Source organism: Ruditapes philippinarum, unplaced genomic scaffold, assembly GCF_026571515.1.
Source record: "Ruditapes philippinarum isolate M1 unplaced genomic scaffold, ASM2657151v2 ctg1244_1_1_1_1, whole genome shotgun sequence".
In the NCBI taxonomy this organism is placed as follows: domain Eukaryota; kingdom Metazoa; phylum Mollusca; class Bivalvia; order Venerida; family Veneridae; genus Ruditapes; species Ruditapes philippinarum.
In genome coordinates, this window is record NW_026862258.1 from 18,028 (window position 1) to 22,569 (window position 4,542).

Sequence of the window (4,542 nt, forward strand, 5' to 3'; positions counted from 1 at the left end):
CTAAATTAAAGCTCGCAGATGACCTTGGCCACATACGACCCATTTAAATCAAATAATTTGTATACAATGTGGCAAATCGAAGACGAATATCATTTTATATTAAAACGTGTTTTATTTAATGATATAAGATAACAATATATTGATACGCGTTATTGGATATGATCTAGTACTCTAGTGTTCGAATTGGTTGAACTTATAAATAAATTCAGAATATATAGCTACAATGCGTCAGTGAAAGGTATTTAAATAGACCAGTAATTAGACAGAGTTATTCTGCTATACTTTGTACATTAACATTACTATGATAATCTTGATCGTTTTCCTGTAAATATGCTGTTATTATGTCATCATAGGCTTATAAAATGGAATAAAACAGAAATTCAACCCTATAGAAAGTCAAACACGGGAAAATTGAAAATGTTGCATGCTCAGTTTGATTGGGCCTACTCATGGACGGTAGTAGTAAAATCAAGCTACTGTCCCCGCCATAAGCCTTATTTGAGTGAATCAATTGTCTACCTGTCTCTCTGTCTGTCTGTCTGTCTGTCTGTCGACATAAAGCATGATTGCGTGAAATTTCTAGATCTAAAGTAGGGCATTTTACATTTCAGTTTGGTTTGGTGCCATACAAAATGTTGGAACCTACACAATTAACGACACAGAAAAATTACACACCGACTTGTTCGCGTCGTACTCAAAGAAACTGAGGCCAGCAAATGAAACAACTATAGACCTGCAGTTCGGACTTATGCACATAACGGAACTGGTAACAATCGTCATTATTATTATTATTATTATTATTAAACAGCGTCGAAAGTGTTATTTCTGAATACCCACTGATTTGACGCCGAAATCATTCGTGATAATCTGCATTGGTCTGTATCGTAGCTGTAGTCGTGTATAGTAGTATTTGTTTAATATTTGACAACGGATAAAAAAGTAAAGCACATCCTTCATCCTTACTAAACCGTATTAGAATGTACTAATACGAATAAATTCGCAATATTCAGTCGTTGATCCTAATATCCAGTATTTTCTGGTATTGCCAGGGTGGTCCGTGAGATTTAATACTTAGTGGAACCGACGGAATAATCCTTGAATATGTGATCTTACCATTTGCATAATGCATATATTAATGTTCTAATCAATAATGAGAGGTCATGATGTTTTGAACACTCTATATATCGTAATTTGATGTTAAGACTGAATTCAGTATTAATTAAGCTTTATTATGAATTATGCAACTAGCTTGTTTTTATGCTAGCTTTTGATTGTGTTTGTGTATCTATTAAAATAATTGAGATGTTTTAAAACCGTATATACAAAGTGTGTATTATTGTTCTGCTTTTCATTAAATGGACAATAAAAGATACCATATGTATCTTAAGATACACTGGTTCATATTAATCATATACTGCTTATATGGCCGTCAGTGACTGAGTGGTTAAGGTCGTTGACTTCAAAACATCGCTGTGGGTTCGAATCCTGACAGGGATTTTTGATTTGTTCATGTGAGGAAGCTATCTGGCTGGCTCACGGAAAGTAGATGGTTCTGCTCAGGTGTCCGTTAGTGCCTGATATAATGCACCAGTAAAGCTGGAAAGTCGCCATATGATCTCTTTTGTGTTGATGCTACAAAAAAACCCCAACCAAAATGTATTATTTATAAGAAATATTGCTTATCAAATTATTGTACTGATCTTTCAGGACATTGTTTCCCAACGTTTACATTGTGTGGGATTCATAACCGCGGTATGTTTATTTTGTAAATATATCAAATGAAACTTCACATTAAACAGTTTTAAATCTTTATTATTTTAAATGGATTATAAATCAACTATTACTCTAAATATTTCCTATATTTTTTACAAATTGACACTATTTTCTTGTCACTTTAACAAGTATTATTAAAGACTTCGAAATTTCTTTAATAAATTAAAACTAGTTCATATATTCTGTAAGGAGTTACAAAAGGTATTTGTCTCTTCTTTAAATAATCTGATTATTTATTAAAGTTAAAAATTCAAGAATCTGATTCTGTCAAGAATATTTTGAAACTTCAACGATCCATATTGACTTGGAACGCTTTCTTTGGCTTGTAACGTAAATTGCTTTGATTTTGTACCAAATAGTCAAATGTTGATTTTAACCACATAAAATTATTTCTTGCAGTCTTGGCTAGACGGCCGTTTACAATGTACACCCTCAGATATCAGACGTATGGACGCCGCCCCTTGTTTTAAGTAATGCGTAAGTATTTTGTATACATCACAGCACAACGGATATGTTTCAACACAGTAATCATATCTATAAATCCATAAACCATACAGACTGACATGTTTTAATGCACTTCCTTTCTGCGCAGTGCACTTAAAGGCATATTTTGCCTCAGAGAGAAATATATTTTTGCATCTTTAGAAAGGCCAAACATGAATTTTATAATGTATAAATAATGGTCTTAGAGAATGTTAGATGCTTTTTACCTGAAGAAAGTAACGATGAATATGAACATTATGAAAGTAGCAAAATGTAAACAAAGTAGTATTTTGACTTCCATACAAAATACATGTACTAATTTAATAAAACTACTTATTGCCAAAAAGCAACAGACGAAAAAATGGTTCAGCTAATTGGCCAAACAGTAACATTTTGGATAATATAAAAGTACACCAAAACGAAATAAAAACTAACTTTGAGAAATAAAAGATAAAAGCATTTGACCATTCAGCAATTTCATTGTTTCTAGATTTTTACCATTAAGACAATTTGACACACAGAACAAATGCATTCTCTTTGCAATCAAAGATGACACATGGCGACAATTATGTCATGCAAACTATCGACACCAAAATTGTGTACCCTGAAAAATATAGGAGTAAGTAAAAACAAGCAAACATGTAATGCTTATATGTATTTTCAGCGCTGATGAAATTAAATTGCTGAACGATAATTCAGACATTGCAAGCTGCCCTGTTTACCTTCTCAGTTTTGGAGTTGTTGGATGGTTGATTCCTGCCAGCTTTACAGCACAGTGCACAATCAACATCAAATACTACCCGTTTGATTCTCAAGACTGCAAGATAGTGGTTAGTATACGTTAATTATTTTCTTTACTATTTTCTTTGAACTGAACTCGATCACGTGTTGGAGTTTTGGAGTTTTGCTTGTACATAAATCGGTGTAATGAGATGAATTAGACGTCTAAAACTGCGTTTCGGCGGGTAAAAAGGTGATATATCAGCATTTATTCATCCAAGCACCTTGTCCGGTATATACCGTGATACGGTATTTAGTGTGGTGCTCCAACACTTCTTTTAGTCTCATTCGGTATTTTTAGGGGACAGGGGACCTAAAAATGAACAATTTTGTATTTCAGTGTGACCAGAAACACAATTCCAAACATTTCAAAATCTGTTTCACAGGCAGATAACCAGTTGCACAGCATTATTAAATGATATATGACATACATTGAAGAAAATAATAGTTTGCATGCATTGCTCCTTAAAAAAAGTGACTGACAGCAATTTATATTTACCCCCACCAAGCCAAAATCACACATAAAATAAAAAAAATAAAAATGGGCAATGTTCATGAAGGTGCAGCATACTCAAGAATCCGCCCGATACGATTCCTTTAAAGTTATCACCAACACGCAGTGCAAGCTATGGAATTTTCAAAAATGACCAATAAAGTGTCTGTCATACGTTTAGATTTTTCACAAAATTTATCTGAAATTCTTTCTTGTTTGGCGCCAACTGTCAAAACCTGATTTTTAACTTTTTCACCTCCATTCGGAGAGTCAGAAATACATACAAAGCTACCAAAATGCTTAGTTTCGGGTAAAAACCCAAAAATCTTTCTCATTTCCTACACACAAACAAGAAAGAATTTCAATGACGGAGAAATATCAGAAGTTTCCAGTACCTTCAAAACACCATGTCTGAGTTATTTAAAAAAAATGACCGGGGCCATCATTCGAATATGTCACCTGCCCCCTTAATAAGTGTCATTCACAGACTTTGAGGTAGCACTCCACAGTTAATTTCAAGTTTCTGCCGTCAATGTCCTTCAAGCGATACGTCTAATAATTCTTATACCAAACTACACAACTTGGAATATGAAAACACATTTTGTTGAAAACATATATGACTTAAGGTATTAGCACCCCAATGCATTACCTCCGCTTTGAAGAGTATTCAAATAGGCTAGAACTACTGTTAACTACATTGAAAATGAGGGGCCATGGGTTCAATCCCCAGAAGGGTCAACTTTTTTTTTCTTTCTTTTTTTTCTTTAAACATTATTAATGTATCTCTCATGTCCCATTTGGAAAGAAAAAAGTGTTTAATTTAGATTTTTTAATTTATATAGGTATTTATTGGCTATATTATGCTTAATCTAGTTATAAATATGGTACCTGATATTTTCAAAGTGTAATATAATCAAAACTAGACGGTAAAAGTAATTCATATTTTATAAGATCAACCAATATACCTTTTTAAAAATTTAAGTAAACTTTGAAAACAGGCACTCATTTGGGTA

The 4,542-nt window shown here is 33.0% G+C and overlaps 1 long non-coding RNA gene across 1 annotated transcript; it reads left to right on the top strand.

The window, feature by feature from the left end:
• The first annotated feature begins 1,706 nt into the window (after nucleotides 1–1,706).
• LOC132718447 (uncharacterized) lies at nucleotides 1,707–3,082 on the top strand. The gene is made up of 3 exons (XR_009624085.1): nucleotides 1,707–1,752; nucleotides 2,173–2,250; nucleotides 2,921–3,082. It is a non-coding gene; the product is annotated as an uncharacterized LOC132718447 (long non-coding RNA).
• The last annotated feature ends 1,460 nt before the right edge of the window (nucleotides 3,083–4,542 follow it).